Source organism: Stomoxys calcitrans, chromosome 3 (assembly GCF_963082655.1).
Source record: "Stomoxys calcitrans chromosome 3, idStoCalc2.1, whole genome shotgun sequence".
Lineage (NCBI taxonomy): Eukaryota > Metazoa > Arthropoda > Insecta > Diptera > Muscidae > Stomoxys > Stomoxys calcitrans.
Window position 1 is genome coordinate 160628516 of NC_081554.1, and position 23891 is coordinate 160652406.

The 23891-nt window shown below is 37.8% G+C and overlaps 1 protein-coding gene across 6 annotated transcripts in view; it reads left to right on the plus strand.

The window, feature by feature from the left end:
* LOC106095360 (uncharacterized) overlaps positions 1–23891 on the plus strand; it is a 304255-nt gene that overhangs the window by 267094 nt on the left and 13270 nt on the right. The window lies entirely within an intron of this gene.

Below are 23891 nucleotides of genomic sequence, written 5' to 3' on the forward strand. Positions count from 1 at the left end.
ATTAAATCTATATTTGGATCAGATATCGGGAGGCTTAAAATAACTCACTGTTTCAAATTTCAGAGAAATCGGTTAAAAAAAAGCTTTTATGGGCTTCAGACCCTTTATCGGGAGATCGGTCTATGTGGCAGCTACATCAAAATTAATTCCGATTAAATCTATATTTGGATCAGATATCGGGAGGCTTAAAATAACTCACTGTTTCAAATTTCAGAGAAATCGGTTAAAAAAAAGCTTTAATGGGCTTCAGACCCTTTATCGGGAGATCGGCCTATATGCCAGCTATATCTGAATATAGTCCAATCTGAACCATATTTGGGTCCTATGTTGGGAGGCCTAAAGTTACTCGCAGTTTCCAATTTCAGCGAAATCGGATAAAAAGTAAAACTTTTATGGGCTTTACACCCTTTATCGGGTGATCGGTCTATATGACAGCTACATCTAAATATAGTCCGATCTGAACCATATTTAGGTCAGGTCTCAGGAAGCTTAAAATAACCCACTGTTTCACTGTAAAATCGGATAAAAAATAAAGCATTTATAGGCATTAGACCCTTTATCAGCAGATCGGTCTATATAGCAGCTATATCCAAATATGGTCCGACTTGGCCCGTTCACGAACTTAACCAGCGTGCATCAAAAAGACGTATCTCTGCCAAATTTCAGCTCAATATCTCAATTTTTGAAGGCTTTAGAGTGATTACAACAGACGGATGGACAGACACACGGACATCGTTAAATCGTCTTAGAATTTTACGACGATCCTATATACAGGGTGGCTGATGAAAGCCGCTACCAAAAAAAAATGTAATAACTTTTTTTCTATTTAATAATAATAATTTAATAATTAATTTAATTAATTAATTAATTAATTTAATTAATAATAATTTAATAATTAATTTAATAATTTAATTTAACATGAATAAAAGAAAAATGTATTCCATACACCGAAAAAAAAATGTAGCAATATTCATCATTGTAGCAATATTCATCAGCCACCCTGTATATATACTTTGTAGGGTCGGAAATTGATGTTTCGATGTGTTGCAAACGGAAGGACTGACGGTGTTGGGAATAAAAATTTTAATAAACAATTCATAATTCAAGACAACACATGCTAAGTTAGGCCGTACTGAATCTAGGCTACCCACAACCATGGATTCTGTTAGCTTAGGTTCGGTTAAAGTGGCAGTCTTCCATCAGACTCACTTAGACGTTTTCGTCCATTGTGATATCACAGAGACAGAAGAAAGATGCCTTCTAGTTACTACCGTTGAACCATCCAGATCGCTTGCTAAGCCCAACAACTTTGCAAACTTTCACAACCGCTAAATCAGGCAGGTTCTCAAAGAAATGAGAACCTAAAGAGGAACTCCTTCTGACTGCTAGTGCGGGACACACACACAGAAGGTGTTGTATAGTCTCTTCTTCTTAGATGTCCTCACAGCTTCTGCAAAACTCGTTGCTGGCAACCTGCAGTCTGTCAGCATATTTTCCGATAAGACAGTGATATCGGGAGGGGGCGGACCCTCCCCCTTACCACAAAAGCCCTACCCAAAAATGAAAGTGGACCGATCGGGACACTATGGGATTCAAATGAAAGGTATTCAAAAGTAGACTACGAATTTGGTATTGGAAATTGGGTCCAAGTTCCTGGGGGGCCTCCCAGTCCCAAAATACCTTAAAATAGGTCTATTTGACGATCATGACAATATGGGACTCAAATGAAAGATATTCGGGAGTAGATTACGAATATGGTCAGGAAGTAGGAATAGGCTTTATAATTTATTGATATCGGAAGGGGGCGGACCCTCCACCGTTACCCCAAAAACACAACCCAAAATCAAAAGTGAACCGATAAAGACAATATGGGTATCAAATGAAAAGTATGCGGGAGTAGATAACGAATCTGGCATACAAATTCATGTCGAAGTATAGGAGGTCACCCCACCCCCACAAAAACGCCCAAAATGGGACTCGGTTAGATTGTTCCGTATAGACTGAAAAATGTCAGAACCGATTTTCTCGAAATTTTCGCATATTGTGTAGGTTGGTCTGGAAGGAAACATAGGCTATATAATTTTTCGGTATCGGAAGGGGGACGGACCCTCCCCCTTATGGCAAAAACACAACCCAAAATCAAAAGTAGACCGATAGGAACAATATGGGTATCAAATGAAAAGTATGCTTGAGTAGATAACGAATCTAGCATATAAATTCATGTCAAAGTATATAAGGTCACCTCACCCCACAAAAACGCCCAAAATAGGCACATTAGCCAATCACGGATATATGGGACTGGTTAGTGTTCCGTATAGACTGAAAAATGGCAGAACAGATTTTCTCGAAATATTTGCATATTATGTAGGTTGGTCTGGAAGGAAACAAAGGTTATATAATTTTTCGGTATCGGAAGGGGGACGAACCCTCCCCCTTATGCCAAAAACGTAAGCCAAATCAAAAGTGGGCCGATCAGGACAATATAGGTATCAAATGAAAAGCATTGGAGAGTAGATTACGCATATGGTATTAAAATTTGAGCCTAAGTACCCATCGGGCCGCCCCATCCCCAAAACTCCCCCAAACAGACGTATTGGACATTCATTTCTGGAAAACTGAAAAGTGGTAGAACTGATTTTCTCGAAATATTTGCATATTGTGTAGGTTAGTCTATAAGAAAACATAGGCTATATAATTTTTCGGTATCGGAAGGGGGACGGACCCTTCCCCTTATGCTAAAATCACAACCCAAAATCAAAAATGGACCGATCGAGACAACATAGGTATCAAATGAAAGGCATTGGAGAGTAGAATACGAATATGGTATTAAAATTTGAGCGTAAGTACCCATTGGGACACCCCAACCCTAAAACTTCTCTAAACATATATATTCAAAGTTCATGTCAATATGGGACTCAATTGTAAAGTTTTAGGCAGTAGATTACATATATGGCATAAAATATTAGGTCCAAGTAATGGGAGGTCGCCCACACCCAAATACCTCCAAATGGGCATATTTGCCGACTATGGCTATATGGGACTCAAATGAAAGGTATTAGGGAGTAGATTACGAATATGACATTAAAATTTGCGTTCAAGTCTAGGTGGCGCTTTTCCCTCCTAAAGATACCTCAAATGGGTTATTTGACAATATGGGACTCAAATGAAAGGTATTTGGGTGTAGAAAACGAATTTGATTTATAATTTTGGAGCCAAGTGTTTTGGGGTGCGCCCCAAAGCACTCTCTAAACTGAACTTCATTTCCGTTGGGAATAAAGAACGAATTTGTGCCGGTGGCCGCCCCAGCCCCAAAAACACCCTCCAGACGGTTCATTTTTACCCGCCATGGCAATATGGGGCTTAAATTAAAGGGATTTGGAAGTGCAGCACGAATTTGATGTCCATATTTGAGTCAAAATGTCTGAGGTGCCACAGAGGTCCGCCTATGACACTGAACGCCTGGGTTCAAATCCTGGCGAGACCATCAAAAAAAAATTTTCTGTGGTGGTTTTCCCCTCCTAATGCTGGCAACATTTGTGAGGTGCTATGCCACGTAAAACTTCTCTCCAAAGAGGTGCTGCGGCACGCCGTTCGGACTCGGCTATAAAAGGGAGGCCCCTTATCATTGTGCTTAAACTTGAATCGGACTGCACTCATTGACATGTGAGAAGTTTGCCCCCTGTTCCTTAATGGAATGTTCATGGGCAAAATTTGCAATTTTTGCCATTTCTCCCCTAATGATAACATTACCCTAAGGACGAACATTACCCCCTGGAATTGAGAAGGGGCAAATGCTCACACATCAATGAGTGCTTTCCGATTCAAGTTTAAACTCAACGACAGGGGACCTTTTTATAGCCGAGTCCGAACGGCGTCCCGCAGTGCGACACCTCTTTGGGGAAAATCTTTTAAATAACCATGGATGGCATTGTACCTCGCAAACGTCGCCAACGTTAAGAGGGGATAAACACCGCTTTGTCCAATGTTCTCGCCAGGATTCGAACGCGTTCAGCGTCATAGACTGGCAAATGGTGCATTCAGGGCGAGTGCCATGCATGGCATTGTACCTCGTAAATGTCGCCAACATTAAGCGGGGATAAACACCGCTTTGTCCGATGTTCTCGCCAGGGTTCGAACGCGTTCAGCGTCATAGACTGGCAAATGGTACAATGGCTGGCAAAGGGCGATGTGTCCCCATCCTAAAAAGATATTAGAGAGTTCAAGAAGGCGCAGCGGAGCGGGCCCGATTCGGTTAAGATACATTTAGCAAGCAACGATTTCTGCAGAAGCTGTATCGACATCGAGGACAGTTTGCTGGATAATATAAGCCAAACAGCATGGCGTAGATCACAAAGTTGTCAGTGCCTGTCTTAATGTCCAACAGACCGTTTTTATGTCGGTCTCTATATCTTCTAGCTCATCTATCTGTTTTTTTTTCTGTCTGTCCGTCTCTCCTCTTGTCCGTTTTTTGTTTTTTTTTTTTCATATTTGTTGCTTTTTTCTACCTTTAACCAGTAATGTGTTCATGTTTGGTCATCGTTATCTCTCTTACATACCCCCCAACGAAGTGTCTAAGGTCAGTTTGTTAAAGCAATGCGATTTGTTTCTAACCATTTAACTCTACTCTAAACTTTTAATGGTTTCTTATGGATTTCATTTCTCATCGCCTATTATTTATTTTTTTATTGATTTTTTTCACACATATTTTTTTTCTTGTTATCATCGAAACATGCTGTTCGCAAGTTGGTGTTTTTTTTTTCTTGTTGATGTTGAGATGTTAACAAAAATGTCTATTGTTAAATGATTTCGATATTTTATGTTCAATATATGTTAAAATATTATTATTTTATAGATTTAGAGTCATGATTTTAATAGTTTTTTGTGACAGTCAGTCCAGATTGGCATGGCATGGCAAAATGGGTGGGTCTTTATTTAATTTATTATTTTTATGATTGTCTTTTTTACACCTAAAGTGTGAAAAAAGGTTAATTATGTAGTGTTTTTTTTTTAATTTGTATTGAGAGCTTAGAGGCCAAGAAGGGGTCATGGTCTGAAATGTGTTAAAAAAGTAAATGATTCGAAATAATTTTAATGGCAGGTAATTAATGAGAAAAATCAATCTTAAAATACAGCTGAAAAATAGAGAAATTAAAAAAAAAACAAGTAAAAAAGTTCCAAGTTCAGCCGGACCGAATCTTATATACCCTCCACCATGGATCGCATTTGTCGAGTTCTTTTCCCTTCCCTTTTCTCTTCTTAGGCGAAAAAGGATATAAGAAAAGATTTGCTCTGCTATTAGAGGGATATCAAGATATGGTCCGGTTTGGACTACAATTAAATTATGTGTAAAATGTCAGCCAATTCGAATAAGAATTGCGGCCTTTGGGGGCTCAAGAAGTAAAATAGAGAGATCGATTTATATGGAAGCTGTATCGGGCTAAAGACCGATTCAGACCATAATATACACGTATGCTGATGGTCATGAGAGGATCCGTCGTACAAAATTTCAGGCAAAACGGATAATAATTGCGACCTCTAGAGGCTCAAGAAGTCAAGATCCCAGATCGGTTTTTATGCCAACTATATCAGGTTATGAACCGATTTGAACTTTATTTGACACAGTTGTTGAAAGTAAGAATAAAATACGTCATGCAAAATTTCAGCCAAATAGGATAAGAATTACGCCCTCTAGAAGCTCAAGAAGTCAAGTCCCCAGATCTGTTTATATGAGAGCTATATCATGTTATGAACCGATTTGAACCATACTTAGCACAGTTGTTGGATATCATAAGAAAATACTTCTTGCAAAATATTATTCCAATCGGATAAGAATTGCGCCCTTTAGAGGCTCAAGAAGTCAAGTCCCCAGATCTGTTTATATGAGAGCTATATCATGTTATGAACCGATTTGAACCATACTTAGCACAGTTCTTGGATATCATAACAAAATACTTCGTGCAAAATATTATTCCAATCGGATAAGAATTGCGCCCTTTAGAGGCTCAAGAAGTCAAAACCCCAGATCGGTTTATATGACAGCTATATCAGGTTATGGACTGATTTGAACCATACTTGGCACAGCTATTGGATATCATAAAAAAACACGTCGTGCAAAAATTCATTCCAATCGGATAAGAATTGCGCACTCTAGAAGCTCAAGAAGTCAAGTCCCAAGATCTGTTTTTATGAGAGCTATATCAGGTTACGAACCGATTTTAACCCTACTTTGCACAGTTGTTGGACATCATATCAAAATACTTCGTGCAAAATTTCATCCCAATCGGATAAGAATTGCGCACTCTAGTGGCTCAAGAAGTCAAGATCCAAGATCGGTTTATATGGCAGATATATCAAAACATAGACCGATATGGCCCATTTACAATCCTAACCGACCTACGTCATTAAGAAGTATTTGTGCAAAATTTCAAGCGGCTAGCTTTACCTCCTCGAAAGTTAGCATGCTTTCGACAGACAGACGGACGGACGGACGGACGAACGGACATAGCTAGATCGACTTAAAATGTCATGACGATCAAGAGTATATATACTTTATGGGGTCTAAGACGAATATTTCGAGTAGTTACAAACAGAATGACGCAATAAGTATATACCCATCCTATGGTGGAGGGAACAACAAGTAAAAGGGCAATCAGTACGAATGTCGAAGGGCCTAACGCAATTCATTTGGCCTAACTTCTGCGAACTCTGTTAATAAATTCACCTTTGATGGGTCTAAAACCTTAAATCAGGAGATGGGTATATATAGCAGCTATATCCCAATCTGAACTGATCCAAGCCGTAGTAAACAGGGATGTCGAAGAGCCTAACACAATTCGCTATACCAAATTTTTGAGAAATTGGACAATACATGCGTCTATTATGGGCCCAAGACCTTTAATCAAGAGATGGGTCTTTATGACAGCTATATCCAAATCTGCACCGATCCAAGCCAAATAAAACAAGAATGTGAAGGGGCCTAATATAACTCACAGCCCCAAATTTCAGCGAAATCGGACAATAAATACGCTTTTTAGGAACCTAAGACTTTAAATCGGAAGATCGGTCTATATGGCAGCTATATCCAAATCTGAACCGATCTGAGCCAAATTGAAGAAAGATGTCGAAGGGCCTAAACACAACTCGCTGTCCCTAATTTCGGCGATATCGGACAATAAATGCGCCTTTTATGGGCCCAAGACCTTAAATCTAGAGATCGGTCTATAGGCAGCTATCTCCCAATCTGGACCGATCTGGGCCATATTGAAGAAGACCTAACACAACTCACTGTCCCCAATTTCAGCGAAATCGAAATCGGATAATAAATATAGGTTTAATGGGCCTAAAACCTCAAATCGGGAGACCGATCTATATGGGGCTATATTAAGATAAAGTCCGATATATCCCATCTTCAAATTTAACCTGTCTATGGACAAAAAAAAAAAAGAATCTGTGCAAATTTTCAGCTCAATAGCTCTATTTTTAAAGAATGTAGCATGATTTCAACAGACAGATGTGCATGGCTAGATCGTCTAAGATTTTTAAGCTGATCAAGAATATATATACTTTATTGGGTCGCAAATGGAAATTTCGATGTGTTGCAAACCGAATGAATATACCCCCATTCTTCGGTGGTGGGTATAAAAACACGTAAAAGCGTGCTCTGTCCGGCCGAATCTTATATACCCTCCGCCATGGAACGGATTTGTCAAGTTCGAGGAAAAGTAAGTAAGTTATGAACCGATTGGGGCCATACTTGGTTTGGCAGCATATTATCCAGCCTCTCGTGATATGCCACATTTTTTGTTTCACTCATTTGCCCCCCCTTTAGTTTTTGCCAAAATTTATTACAGCCATTAAAAGCATTTATTTTAATTTTTAAGTCATTTCATGAACTTTCTTCTTTCAACACATTCAAGTATTGCATTAAATTCAAAAATAAAACAAAAATCTTTAGTACTCTGCAATCAACAAAGCTCATTGGGACGAAAACACATCATGCACTCAGCTGGCTGCGATACGTGCTTGAAATTGTGAAATCTTAGCTTGGCAATTATTTGGAGTAATGTTTGTTTTTTTCCAGAAATCTACTCCAACCAAAGCTTTCGTCATTGCCTCCATATACAAAAAAGAAGCGTGAAAAACAAAACAATGATACACTATCACCAAAAATTTTCCAAAACTGCAAAATAGTGGTAGTGGCAGCGTAGTGGGATTATAAGCAGAGTTGCCAAAGTTTAAAAAATAGCTCGCCACAAATTATTTTTAAAAATACTTACAAAAGCAGTTTTGCTCAAAGAAGAATTTTGGGTTAATTACATTTTTGTAAAGAATGTAAGTTCCAGTTTTTCAAAGAAATTTTTTTCAAAATTTGATTTTCCATTTATGAGATTTCGGCTGAATATTGTATGGTTTAAGATCGTCATCTATTCAGAGAAAAGCATAGCAAAAATTTATTAAATCTGAAATGAAACAGCGTAAACTTTCCTCATATCTATGAGTTCTGTCAGATTCAAGATTAAGCTCAATGATAAAGTAAATTGAAAATTTTGCCCATGAACATTCCACTAAAGAACAGAGGCAAACTTCTCACAATGATAAGGGGCCTCCTTTTTATAGCCGAGTCTGAACGGCGTACCGCAGTGCAATACCTCTTTGGAGAGAAGTTTTACATAGCATAGTACCTCTGTTGCCAGAATTACGAGGGGAAAACCAACAATGAAAATTTTTTCTGATGGTCTCGCCAGGATTCGAACCCAAGCGTTTAGCGTCGTAGACGGACATGCTAACCTCTGCGCTACGGTGGCCTCCAGGCCACCTCATTCTTATGGCCAAGTCGAAACGGCATGCCTCAGGGCGACATCTATTTGTAGAGAAAAATTTTTTCACCAGCAATAGTAAAGGGATGAGCACCGGTAAAAAGATTTTCGGATGTTCTTAATAGGCGTTCAGCGGTAAGGGAGATAATACGCCAAATTAAGAAAAAAAAATGTTAAAACGTGTAAAGTTCGGCCATGCCGTTAAGTTCGACTGTGCCGAATGCACCAAAAGTCGTATTTGTGCCAAATTTCAGCTCAATATCTCAATTTTTGAAGGCTGTAGATTGATTACAACAGACGGACGGACAGACGCACGGACATTATTAAATCTTCTTAGAATTTTACGGCGATCTGAAATATATATACTTTGTAGGGGAGGAAATTAATATTTCGATGTATTGCAATCAGAATGACTAAATGAATATACCCCCTATCCTATGGTGGTGGGTATAAAAATGGCAAAATTTTCTCATGAACTTCCTTTTACTTCCATGTCTATGCAAAAAATCCAATTTTTTTTTGCAATAACTTAAAATGCTTGTATCTTCCTCAAAAAGCGTCATAGCGACAGCTTAGTTGGCCGTTTGAGGCTGTTTGATCTTCCAGCTGAACTTGAGAAATATTTTTATATGCCTCAATGTTTTGTGCTTCATCTCCGATATCTCACACCAAGCTATTGTACAATATAACCTGATCTGTGTTTTGGTCTATGGTTTTGCCTTCGCTTTTGCGTTAACTGGAAGTTTTGTATTTATTCTGTTGGCCGTTGTATATCATAATTTACTTCCAGACCCACTTTAACTGACGATTGTCGACCTTTTCTTTTCAAAGATGGTTGCTACTGCTTTCGGAGACCTACCCATAATAACGACATTTTTGACAAAGGGGCCAGCTGTTTTATTTTGTATAGTGTGGTAGACGGATGCCGTGTTTGAGGAGGATGAGAACTCACAGATAGGGTCAAGTATAGGATTGGCGGTAAATTTCTACTCAACATCAGGTATAGGTTAGACTTCCGATGATTGTACGGTTTTTCTGACAATACTCTTAATCTCGAGAAGGGTTTCACCGTTTTCAAAACTCAGGATTTATTTGGACCGTATGGCGCCCCTTGAATTCGAGGAGCGTGGGGGAATTTTTGGAATCCCTGCTTAGATCAGAGTCATACCAACATTGCAAATATGCCAAACTTAGAGATGGCATGAAACATCTTTCTCCCGAAAACAGCTTGTTTGTCGAAAAAAAACGTGTTAATCTATCTCTCTTGGATGTTTTTCAGGATTTGGCGCAGTTTAATTATCCTGTCTATGGTAGATTGACTCGTCCTTAAGCCGCCGAATTATTTCGTTGGATTTGAACATTAATCTCTCGCATAGTATTGGGTCAAGCTTTTCTCCATCGTAGCGTTGCAAACAAACGAATGACGAATATAAATTGACCGCAGCAGTACCACAAGACTCTGTTTACTAATGACAGCAACCTCTGTCATTCATTTTCATTCGACCATAGGCCGAGTCTTCGAGAGATTGAAGACAGCAGGTGGATTATGGACGTAACATTCTGCCAGGATTTGCAGGCCATTTCTGAGTGGGATCGAATGAACAGAGTAGTTTTCAATGCACGCAAAACGAAGTGCTGTTTGTTGTCCCACAAACGATTCACGGACGCTTTACAATCGTCAATATCTATCGACGGTGTAGATATCAAGCAATCAGAGGATCTTGATGTTCTAGACATGAAGATTCAATGTGAAGTCCGTTGGTCAAAACATGTATTCGAAGTATCGATAGGAGCATTGAAATGCTTGGGCTTTCTCAAGCGGTGTAAGAAATATTTCACTCCCGCTGATCTTCTTTACATCTACACTACGTACATCATATAACTGCTTCAAAATCATCCTTGGAGCTGCTTGACCATGTCCAGAAGCGGGCGTTGCAGTTGATTGGAGATAGTTTCCAACTCTATTGTTTCCCCTGAACATCGTCGAAATGTGGGTTGTGTGGCGCTGTTCAATCGATTCTTCCACGGTGTGTGTTCTTGGGAAATCAGTCTTCTGATTTTTGACTTGAGGTTGTTTGTCCGAAATACAAGATTTTGTAAAAGCGCGCACCGGTTTGTAATCGTTTGGCCAGCTGATAGGACCATGCACTGCCGAGAGAATCCTTTTTTTCGCAAGGACGGTTCGTATGTGGAATCGATTTCCGGTGGATGTTTTTTCCGCTACTTACGACATCCAGAAATGCAAATTCTTTCCCCCTTCTATCCTTAACTATTCTCACCAACGCAATGCACTGCATATATAGGGGAAATCTAATGCATGTTGGTTGATTGAAAAAAAAAAAAAAAAATTCACAAAGTTATAATGCTCTTTAACACAATGGTGGTGTAGGGTATACAAATGGCAACGTCAGCAAAAACTGCAAGTTTTGAGACCTCTTTGAACTCGAACTCAGTTTTTTAAAAAATGGTTGCATGACTTTTTTAATAACTTAAAATGCTTGTAGCTCCCTGAAATAAAAAGTGAAACGCTAAAAATACATAAATTTTGTTCCACTTATCCGTAATTTTCAGATAAGCGAAATAAGTTTCCAATTGAGCGATATAAGCATAAGTGCAAGCGAATTTTCACATCAACGTAATAAATATGTATGAAATAGATTAAGTTAAAAAAGAGCGATGTTTTGTAGAGATATATCAAGATATATTTTCCGAATTTTATTGATGACTCGAAGTTCCTGATAAAAATAACTTCTTTCAATTAGGAATTTCTAATAGCAATAACTTTTTCACTTATGCGATTTTAGATTCATTTAGAAAGGGAATTTGGAGTGTAAAAGCTTTTCCAGTTAAGCGGTATTTTCACTTAAGCGTGTTCCATTGCATTCAAAAACACCAAAAATGAATGGTTGTTTCCTTCAAGTCTCACTTAAGCGCGATTTTTCATTAAAGCGTTTTAACAGCTATGCGGTCTCGACTGTATTTACTTCTATTTTTTTTAGAATTGCATTGACAGTTAAATGAATATAGTCATCCTAGGCTAAGATTTGAGTGGAAGTCTTAAATCAGAATCACTTGGACTATTTTTGCCTTTGTGAAACCACAACAAAGCTCCATCGTATCAAAAACTGCAAATTTATAATTGTTCTTTTCCATCAAGCCTCACTTAAGTGGGATTTTTCAATGCAATTCTATTTTTTTAGAATTGCATTGAAAATTAAATAATGATTCGGAAAATTAAATAAAGATTCGGAAAATTAAATAAAGATGAATGAAGTCATCCTAGGTTCAGGTTCTAGTGATAGTCGTAAATCAGACTCACTTGGACTATTTTTGTCTAGTGTGAAACCACAGCAGATCCTCATCGTATCAAAAACAGCAAATCTCGGGACCCATAAAGATCTCGTAGCACGATTGTATTAAACTTTATTTCTTCCTAAAAAAAAAGTTGCAGTATTCGAAGCTCTATTAAATCAAAATTTCTCCCTTAATTGCTGAAAATCTCCCGTAATTACCAGTTAAGCGGTATTTTCAGTTAAGCGATTTTTTCTTAAGCGTGTTCCATTGCATTGAAAAATACCAAAAATTAATGGTTTTTTCCATCAAGTCTCACTTAAACGGAATTTTTCATTTAAGTGTTTTACAGTTATGCGGTTTAAGTTTTATGTTTTTAGAATTCCATTAAAAATGAAATAAAAATTCGGAAATTTTTATGAAAATAGTCGTCCTAGGTTTAGGTTTTAATGAAAGTCTTAAATTAGACTCATTTGGACTGTTTTTGTGAAACCATAACAAATCCTCATCGTATCAAAAACAGCAAATCTTGGGACCCGTAAAGATCTCGTGGCATGGTTGTATAAAAATTTGTTTCTCCCCAAAACAGTTGTTCTATTCTCCCTTAAATGTCGAAAATCTCCCTTAACTTATGAGAATATAACTCCAGTAAAATTTTCGAAAGTGTTGGTAACCCTAATAATGACCATATCATTGCTGCCATCATCATCAGCCGCTGTAAGACCACGAACAACGAAAAACAATTGACTTCATTGTTGTTGGAGAGTTTTTGTATCTCTTTTTTTTTCAAGTGTTTGAACACTTTCACATCACAGCGGCAAACAACACTTTTAGAGTTTGCCATGCCCCCAAACCTCAGCATTCAATGTTCTGGTGTGCGCTGGCTTGTCTTAATGATCAGAAGCCAATGGCAATGATTTGGGCCTTTTACTTGATCTTAGCCTACGGGCAATACAATACCAAAAATGGTGGTATTTTCTTGTCTATCCTTGACTTGGCACAAAAAAAAGTGATTTCACTTGGTTGTAAACATCGAAATCGGAAGCGTTTCTTTGCAAACACCCATCCCGAGCAACCACTTATTCATTTTACATGTGCGCTTGTTTCCTAGTCTACTGGTTCAATGGAGCTGGCAGTCATCATCATCATCAATATCGCCATCATCGACACTTTCTATAGGCCCCCTTTTCTTTGGCATATATCTGGATAAACGCAAATTTGTTTTGTTAATTGTTTTAAATAATAAATTTCTCGTAAGTAAGACTGACGTCAAGTGTGTGATTCATGACGCAGACCCAGGAATTGGCAATGGTTGGTGATCGTTGGAGCATTGAAAACGTTTGCGGATGGGTATTATTCTTTGTCGTTTATGGTGATAATCCCATATATCATAAGGATGAGTTTTTCTTTATAAACAAACAAATGACACAAAGTGTCTATGAATAATCTTTAACAAAGTGGAAAATTAAGCCATATTAACAGCGTACTATAAATTATCCCACTGAGGCGATACACCAGCAAGTAAGAAGAAAAATATGGAAAATATTGCTACTCACCTAGAAATAGGTACTGACACTAAGTCATAATCAAATTTTATATCTCTTCTAAGGAATCTCTAGGTAATAAAAACTAATTTTGATTATTACAATACCAGAATGTACTTAATGGTCCATGTTGGCCCATATTCTCCATATGGAAAATTATTTTCATTAGAGGAAGCAGGAATTTACTGTTACAATATCTCCTCCCATTTTCTTGTCCAAAGCTCGAAATACAAGATTTGGCATTTAAGAATCACAGAATGTAAACCAAAAATTGTTGTCATACTGCCATATTTGCTATGTTTCATCATTTCAAATGAATCACCCTTTCCAAATTCTAAAATTTTCTTCTATAAACCACCATTTGGCACCTTCATCGCCCTACCAACTTTACACATATGAAAATTCCTAAGTATTTCTTCGTATGTAATTTAGTAGCTTCTAATATTTGCCAATATTAATGGTGGCCTTACATTTTGTTTATTTCGATTTTCTTTTTCTTTCTTTTTCAATCAAAAAGATGAACAACATTTTTGGCTATGGTCCAACTATTCTACACATAGGCCAAGATATACACAAATTACTATGAAAGTTTACGTTTTTAGATTTTTCGTTGTAGGCCAATTTTTGGCACAATTACAAATCGCGTGTCAGCTAAACTTGACATCATTTTTTGGGGGCAAGCATAAAAATGACTAGACATTATCATTAGGTAACGGAATTATGTGAAGCAAAAGAAAATGAATGAATTACAGTAGAAGTAACTCAGTGTATGATGAATTGTATTGCATAAATCTTATAGGAGAATGATTAGAGCTTCTAATGGGTTAAAAAGTCATATCAGTCTCAAAAAGTCAAGTCAAGTCAAGGGATAGGCTTGAATGGGGACTGCATCTATTTTTTGATTTAGAAGAAAAGAAATGTTCTTCACATGCCAAATTTCAACCAAATCAGATTAAAGTTAAGTCCTAGATGGAGTCAAAAAATATGTTGTGGCTTTTCTATCCAAATCTGATGTGGTGCATTTGTAACACCCAACCCAAAAACCCACATCAAAGAGAAATGTCTGCACCTTGCTTCATTCCTTCCAACGCAGATGGACTAAGCTAGATCGCTTTAGAATATCATGACGATCGAGACACATATACTTTATAGGGTTGCATAATTATATTTCGAGGAATAAACTGAATTACAAACTGAATAAGTGGATTAATATCCCCATCCTATGGCGGGTACGTGGTTTTACTACCCAGCAAAATCTCGACAACAATAGTCAGGCCGAAACCATAAATTTCGAGGCTTTTTGTTGGTAATCCATTAATGTACTCTTAGATGAATCATTATTCTTCCAACTGAGCCCATAAGAAATCGGAATCTTATCAGTCAGTCTCTTTATATTCGAACTGAATTTTTGTAGTTAACTTAAAATGCTTATATCTCCCTGTAATAACGTCGTGGTGAACTTAGTTTTATTTACTCAGAATTGGTTATGTTTCATAGCATTGATTATTAAAATTCCATTCCAAAAACTTAAAATGCTTGTAAAACCAATAGGTAAGGTTGTAGTGACAGCTTGGTAAATTGCTTCAAATATTTTGTAGAGAGTATCCAAAGTGTCTGGTTAAAATCGAATCCTTGCTCCCGCACTGGTAAACCAAATACCAGAGAAAGAAGCCGCGGCTTTTCGTCAACGACGGCGGCTTAGTCAAAATCATGGTTGGCTGCTCCTCGGCTGAGCCGGCTGTATAAATTACCCTTTTGATGTTTTATCGTTCAATTCTGTTGGACGAAAAATATTCAAAGAAAGAGGAAGAAAAGAATGTGATGATTTTTAGTGTTATTACTTCGGCTCAGTCGATTTCAATTTGCTGAATCGGCTACTCAATTTAAGATGAAAACAAAATGGTGCGGCGTGGGTGAAGCAAAATTAGTTGGCGGCAGTGCGCTATTATTGTCTGGGCTTCGTTCTCTGCTCCAACTTTTATATTCATCTGATAAAAGTCCTACATTTAAATACATCTAGTACAAAGTTCGAGGCTTGAAAACACATGCTCAGCAAATTACTCCCAGCCTAGTTACTGGGACCTCACCAAAGTTACCTTTAGATCGTAGTTTCATAGATGCGAAGATGGGTTGGAAATCTAGACAAAAATCCCGAGTCCAATGTTTTTTTCCAGACGCCTCAATCGTTTGCGCTCCTTCTTCAATTTCTGACAACTTCTTTCTTTCTCCACTTGGTCTTCCATCAAAGTGTTGGTATTCCCCTTTAGTGCTTTCTCTCAGGTTCATATTCAATTGACTTCTTAACTGAAGATCAGTGTTTTATTCAGGCAACATGAAAACTCATGATTCATCCCATCAACGAAAGGGGATCCATCAATTTTACGAAGACTTGTTCTCGAACTTCGAACCGAATAATACATGGGTAGTATGAGTGTCTTTCATAGTTTAATTTTCTAGCGAGAAAAATCTTATATACCCTCCACCATGGATCGCATTTGTCAAGATTTTTTTTACTTGTTTTTTCATAAATTAGATTCCAAAAACAACTGACATCTGAATTCGCGTACTCAAGTATTTTACCCATAGCCAGGTCCAGATAGTAAAAGTATCGTTGAAAGCATTACTTTTGTGTGTTCAAGGGTAGATTGTTTGGTTTCAAATCCTGATTTGATGTATAAGATTAAGATACTGAATTTATTGCTGTAGAGCTCAGAATAAGACGTTAAATTCAAATAGGGGGCATAACAATTAGTTATTTAAAGCCTTGTTTTCTAAAAGCAAAATTCAAACAATTCCCCCTTTTTTAGCATATAATTCCGTTCTCTATAAAAACTAGTTGCTAAAGAAAAAAAAAAAAAATAGAATGTAAACATTTGTTGGTTGATTCTTGGCTCACATTTTAATGGTATGTTAATAATTTCATTTTTTTTATAAAATAAAAAATTTTAATGTGTTCACACCGGCAATGATCGCCATTGTGTATGATGGTGTTCTACAAAACATCATAGAAGCAAAGCCAACCATAAACATAAAAACAACAAAAAAACCCCCAAAAACTATGCCAACAAACGAAATTTTCTTAGAGATAAGCTAATTGCTCTATGTGTAATATAACTTTTTGTTCCAAGCTATGTATGTGTCTTTTTGCGGTTAATGTCTCTTAGGCTAAACTAAAAGCCCATTTCTGGGCATATAGGGCAAAACCCAATTTTTTCTTTGGTTTTCTCTTTTGGCCAACATATAACTTAGTTCAAAAGTCTACTTTAACAAGGCTAAAACTATACTTTGACCAAGGGTTTCACTTTGTCTTAGCATTGTTACAAAAAGTCTCTGGTCAAATGTTAAAAACTTTCTTTCTCTCGCATTACGCAAAAAAACCAACCTAATAGCCTAATGATTATTACATGCCTTGTGTCTGACTTGCATATGCTCTGCCCTGCAATGTTAAGCCAAACAGAACAATTATTTTGATTTTTTTTCGGCCTGGCCAAAGAAAAAGTTTCCTCTTCAAACCTTGTGCAAGAAAAACTTGTTTTCCTTTTGTAGCCTATGGCCACATGAAAGGTCAATTGGTTCACAATAAGTGTCCTCTTATCCTTATTGCCATTGATAAGTTGAGTTCAACAATTCTGGTCATTGCCAAATTAGTTTGTAGAACAATAGGCATTTGATGTTTGAAGATGACCTTTTGCTGGACTTGAATTTTCTTAGAGGTATGATATGATTTGCATAAAACTTCAATAAAAGTGTCATAATTTTTTAGACTAGAATGGGGCAGAATCTTAGGGAAACTTTCGTAATTTCTTTTAAATTGCCATGGTCAATTGAAAATGAAATAAAATTTCATAGCAGCTAAGTGAAATAAAATAAGGAGAAATTGTAAATATAGCTTAGCATTGAACACTAAATTTTCTTGTCTACTATTTGGGGGTATTCAAAAAACATAAAATTAAATTTTATGGCCTAGATTTGTAACATTAGAAAAGAAATTCTTAAAAAGAAAATTTGGAAAACATAATAGGGAATTTAAAAGAAAATTATTTCATGTCACAAAAAATTAAGGCATAATGTTGGCAAAAACAAGTAAAATTGCAAATTTTGCCCCATGAACATTCCACTAAGGAGCAGGGGCAAACTTCTCACATATCAATGAGTGCAGTCCGTTTCAAGTTTTAAGCTCAGTGATAAGGGGCCTCCTTTTTATAGCCGAGTCCGAACGGCGTGCCGCAGTGCGACAACTCTTTGGAGAACAAATTAAATCACATTATATTCGGCTGGGTTGAATTTTATAATAGAGTCGACGCAAGAAGAAGTGGAAGAGGTTTCCAATTGGCTACTTGAGATCACACTTTAGGTCGAGTGCGGGCATTGCTGCCAGAGGCACATTCTTGGATTGTCGATAATCTGGTATTGCCATCTGGAAGTTCATGCTACACAGTTGAATCAAAGCTTAAAGACAGATTAGGCCTGGCGGTCTAATCTGCAGACGGAAATCCCAGCAATCAAGAAATGAGTAAAGTGATGTGGTGTTAACGCGAGGAGGTCGACGGATAGTAAACTGGCCATCAGGCCTACCAGGAGGATAAGGACACGAGCAGTCTTAGAGTGTGAGAAGAAGATTTAGGCCATCTCAGACGATGACACGCTCCGCATCGGTTGGTTGCCGGGCCATAGCGGAGTAAAGGGGAATGAAAGAACAGACGATTTGGCAGTGAAGGCGTCAAAAATTAATTTTAAAGATTTCGGTGAAATGTGGGTTGACTCCAAGAACACGAGGGCCTCTAGGGGGCCCAGGAACCTTTGTCCCAAAAACGGACTTCAGATTCATGTTCCTGGGGTCAAAATATGGGGGGAGAAGGGGTGCAATCTGAGTGTAATGAGCCTATAAAAGAAGCATTTTTCATCCGATTTCTGGTAGACCACTAACTGTCAAATGTGGTCCAGATCGGACCATATTTGGATATAGCTCCCATACAAACCGATCTCCCGAGTTAGTGTAATGAGCCTATAAAAGGAGTATTTTTCATTCGATTTCAATGAAATTTGGCACAGCGAGTTCTGGTACCCCTTTTAAACGTTTTGTTGAATAGACCATAGATCGGACCATAATTGGATATAGCTTCCCTATAGACTGATGTCCCGATATAATGTATTGAGCTCATAAAAGGAAAATTTTTCATCCGATTTTGATGAAATTTGAAACAGTGCATTTTGGTACCCTTCTAAACCATTTAGTTGAATATCAAAACTCACTGTTTCAAATTTCATCAAAATCAGATAAAAATGCTCCTTTTATGAGATCATACTCCACATCGGGAGATCGGTCCATAAAGTAGCTATATCCAAATATGGTTCAATCCAGACGATATTCAACAAAATGTTTTAGAGGTGTACCAGAACTCGTTGTGCCAAATTTCATTGAAATCGGATGAAAAATTCTCCTTTTATAGGCTCATTACACTAACTCGGAAGATCGGTCTATATGGGAGCTATATCCAAATGTGGTCCGATCTGGACCACATTTGACAGGAATGGGTAGTGGTCTACCAGAACTCACTATGCCAAAATTTCATCGAAATCGGATGAAAAATTAGCAATTTATTGCCTCAAAACTTTAAGTCGGTAGATCGGTCTATATAGCGGCTGTATATAATTAAAATCTGATTTGATGATCAGGTTTATATACAAAGAATACGAAATCATCAAAAATTGTTTGGAAAATATTTTTATGTCCAAGATATCGGCAAAATTTTAAATACACAAAAAGGTATTTATTGGGTATTTACCCAATAAATACCCAAGGATTGGGTATTTACCCGGTAGAAACCCATGTCTACATATTAGCAGTCCATGGATATATGGGACTCAAACAAAAGCAATTTGGGAGTAGATAAGTAAAATTTAATTAAAATTTGTGTTGAAGTATCTAGGTGGCGCTTTACCTCCTTAAAACACCTCAAATCGGTTATAATGATACTATGAGACTCAAATGAGAGGTAGTTGAGAATAGGATTGGAATCCAGTTTTTGGGCCAAGTGTTTGTGGGTAAGCCCTAAAGCTTAACTAAACTTACATATCAATATGGAACTCAAATTAAACGTTTTTGGGAGTAAAGAATGCATTTGATACATATTTTTAGGGCAATGTGGCGGAGTGCCAGCCCCATATATATATCGACCATGTCAATTTGAACATATTTACCCACTCTTATATTAGAGTCCAAAGAAAGATATATAGGATAGCCAAAACTTGCTCTACTCTATAAAAATAAATTGTTGCGCTTTGTTTGTTTGTTTGTTTATTTGTCTGTTCCGTATAGACTCAAAAACGTCTGACCCGATTTTCATGAAATTTTCACAGATGGTAGAGATTGGGTTCCCGGTGAAAACAGGGTACTACATTTTGCGATGTCCAAAAGGGGCGGGTCCTCTCCCATGCCACAATTGTCAAAAACGCCAGATGTCGGATATACCACCTTATGGTACCCCAAAAACACGAAATTGGCAAAAAATTTAGGGGTCAAATAACTGGGGGTGGGGGGGGCCCATCCCAATACCCACCCGAACGGACATGTCCACTAATTGGGGACAATATGGGTATCAAATGAAAGGTATATAAGAGTAGAGTACGAATTTTGTATAAAAATTTCACTCTTAAGTTTCGGGGTCCCCCACCCCCAAAAAAGCCCTAGGAGGACATTTTCACCGCTTTGGGCCCCATCCCAATACCCACCCGAACGGACATGTGCACTGATTGGGGACAATATGGGTATCAAATAAAAGGTATTTAAGAGTAGAGTACGAACTTGGCATTACCCTAAGTTTGCTATTTAAAGGTAGAGTTCAATGCTGATATAAAAATTTATTCCTTGGCAGAAGCTAAGTGCACATCAGTTATAAGAATTTGGTCCAAGGTGTCTAGGGGGCCTCTCCAATCCAAAAAAACCCCAAAACGCAATAAATGGCCAACGTCACAAAATGGATATTGAATGAAAGGTCTTTGGGACTTGACTACGAATCTGGTATGTACAACTCGGACAGAGTCTGGAACCCTGCCCACCCACTAAATACCCTTCAATAGGAGGTGTAGTTCGATCGGGATAATATGCCAATTAAACGAAAGGTCTATGACAGTATATTTCGAATCCAATGTTGGTATAGGGATTCAAGTATCTGGGTCACGTCCTACCATTCCGCAGGAGAGTAGATCGCGACAATAAAAGACTCAAATTAATTGTCGTTTGGTTCTTACCGTCGGGGGAACCGACCCTCTCATCTCAATAAATGCAACACCAAACTGTCATGTAGGATGACCGAGAATATATTGTACTCAAATGAAAGGACGTGTCAGAGGGCAATCCCCCTCCTCCTATCCTACCCTATATGAAAAATCCGCAATTACTTTTTGGGCAACCCAATGTATGGAGACCGATCAGGATAGAATAGGGCAGAAATAAAAGTTCTTTGTTAGAAGAGTATGTTTTTACCCTCAGATTGGGATGGACACAGGAGGACCTATGGATCTTTAAGAATGTACTATCCCAAGTAGTCGCTTTAAAATATGATTTTGAATGTAGATAACCAATACCAAAAAAATTAATTGGTGTGAATCTAAACGAGATCCCCTAACTCTGAATATCTTGATAACCTCCTTCAAAATGATTGACATTATGGGGATCAAACAAAAACGTGATCTAGCACGATGCTGATATTATTTCAGAGTCCGCCTCTAAACTCCCTTCAAAGCTTCTATGGCGATTAATAATAGGATAGTGGAAAACGAATTTGATATCCAAGTTTGAGGCCAAATAATAGGATAGTGGAAAACGAATTTGATATCCAAGTTTGAGGCCAAATGTTTGGGGGTCCTGCCAACCCATAAACTCCCGCTAAACCAATGGAAATTGGGGCTCAAATTAAAGAAATTTGAGAGTAGAGCATCGCGTTCTGAAATTTTTTCAGGGCTATGTACGGTCTAATGCTGCAACATTAGTGACATAATATCCCATGTAAAACTTCTCTCCAAGAGGTGTCGCACTGCGCCGCGGCGTTCGGACTCGTCTATAAAAAGGAGGCCCCCTATCATTGAGTTAAAAACTTGAATCCGACTGCACTCATTGATATGAGAGAACTTCGCCCCTTTTCCATTGTGGAATAGTCATAGGCAAATTTTGCTGTTTGTTTGTAAGTACATGGATGGCCGCCCCACCATGCATACTCCTCAAACTGGACATATTTGTGGATTATAGCAAAAAGGGGCTCAAATCTGTATCTGTTTCGTGGCCAAGTGTTTCAGGGGCGCCTCAACTCATAAACTCCCCCTAAACCACACATATATACCGACTATAGCAATATGTAACTCCAATGTGATTTTCGGGAGTGGAGTATAAATCTGATATCCACTTTTGGGGCAAAGAGTTTAGCTACTCCAATCCACCATTAAATTCAAGAGAATGAAGTAGATCTAACATCCAAACTTTAATGGGAGGACCCTCTCCTTACCCTATTTCCAAAAACGCCAGATCTGGGAGATGGGTGGGGTGATTTAAGCGATATTTACTTTATTTATAATAACATAAATACAGGAATTTGTATCCTTATTTAGGGTGGGATATCTAGGGGGCCGCCCCACCCCCAAAGCCACCAGTCAAATGGAATATAAACCAATAATGACAATATGGGACTCAAATGAAAGGTATTTGAGACCAGAGCATAATCTGATATATGGGGATCCGCTTCACCCCCAAAAATACCCCCATACCGCACATATTTACCGACCATAGCAATATACGGCTCCAATGAAAGGTATTTGGGAGAAGATAATACCCACATTGGCGCGAAATATCTGAAAGGCCGTACCAGCACCCCCAAACAGGACTTATTTCCTGACGTCGCCGTATAGGGCTCAGATAAAATAAGTGAGTGGAAAAAGGCGCAGCGAAGCGGGCCCTGTCCAGCTAGTTTTATTTATGAAAATGAAATACCCCCGATTATTGTTCTTAGCATACTCTGGGGATTTTCTAAGAGTGTAGGAAAAAGTCTTAGCTAACAATACTAAGAGTTCAAACTATTTGTCTATATGGCACCCTTTAAAGTTCTTAAAAAAGTCTTCAACATATGTACGCTTCATAAAATATTTAAATACCTTCTTTCTATCAGTTAAAGAGTGAGAGATTTCTCACCGCAATTAAGTCTAAACGTTTTAGCATTTTTAATTAGTTTAAATGCTTAAAAATTCCCATGCCAATAAAATCCTTCGCCCCTTTCACATTTTATTCCCTTCGGCGCAAAGTTACTTTCTAGCATCAAAATACTCCACTATGCGCATAGCCCTGGTCTGTGCCAATTTTGCTGTAATTATCAATTAAGTAACCATCTACCATCTAATTAAAAAGCTACTACCGCTACCACTAACATTAGAAGCAATTATGGGTATAGATAGAGAGAAAATGAGAAGGAGGGAGACAAAAAAAAATCTAACGAATCAATTCAAATCAAATTTCATAGCAAAACTTTCATTGATTTGAGGCAGCACATAGGCTGTTTGGCCTATGCCTGTGAACCCTATGGGGAAATCAATTTCAATTGCTACACAATATGAATGAAAAACTCTTGCCTCTTCTAACTATTCTGAATGGCTTTTGGGGAATTTTCCAAACATTGAAACATGATAATAATTATCCAAATGATAATCACAGATAATTATGCTACAAAGCAGCAGTAGCTGCAGCAGACTAGCAAACATCGGCCCGATGCCACAAAACCCTTTACATTCAGACACACTCGGGGTTTATGGGGAGAGGGAAGCCAGCAAGACAACAGACAAAATAGACAAATTACTTAAACAAGCCAAACCGGTTACAGGCCAACTGGGAGCACAATCTATGGGTATTGTTAACCAACTGAGTGTTAGAAGGTCCTCCCTGTGCATGCACATACTCATACAAGCACACAATGTTGTTGTTAAGTGAATAATTACAAAATGTCCCCTTGGAAATTTTAATAAAAGCTCTAATGAAGATATTATAGAAGAAAAAATTTCCAAGATTTTCTTCTGTATCCAAGGAATTTAAGGATTTTAATTATTTATCATATGGGGCGTATGATTTATTTTAATTAGACAATTGTTTAGAAAATCCCTTATATCTCAGCCATTAATGAAGATAAATGAACAATTTAAATGGCCATTTCATAGCCAACACTTTTGGCTTTTCGAATTTTAAGTCTCTTCACATGCTGTG